At 28.6% G+C, this 234-nt stretch overlaps 1 protein-coding gene across 1 annotated transcript in view; it reads left to right on the top strand.

Moving 5' to 3' along the window:
- LOC108748098 (protein eyes shut) overlaps window positions 1–234 on the top strand; it is a 7,296-nt gene that overhangs the window by 3,358 nt on the left and 3,704 nt on the right. The window lies entirely within an intron of this gene.

Here is a 234-nt window from a genome sequence, read left to right as displayed (position 1 = left end):
AGAATAGATGATGTAACGGAGTACACGACAAGTTCTAGGTAAATGGAGTTTTCTTATTAGGATAGAAGAAATGAAGTAATTTTCATGAAGAATATTGAGAGATCAATGTATTTGATAAATAATGATATTAATTGTCTGCAGTTCAGTCACAATAATACTAAGCGATACAATTTATATCACATGAGTGAATTTTCATCCAATAACATGTCCGAAACATATATTCTTTAAAAGATC

The sequence above is a fragment of the Trachymyrmex septentrionalis genome, unplaced genomic scaffold, assembly GCF_001594115.1.
Source record: "Trachymyrmex septentrionalis isolate Tsep2-gDNA-1 unplaced genomic scaffold, Tsep1.0 scaffold21, whole genome shotgun sequence".
Taxonomy (NCBI): Eukaryota; Metazoa; Arthropoda; class Insecta; order Hymenoptera; family Formicidae; genus Trachymyrmex; species Trachymyrmex septentrionalis.
Note: the sequence above shows the minus strand (reverse complement) of the source record. Positions and strands in the feature narration are given on the sequence as shown.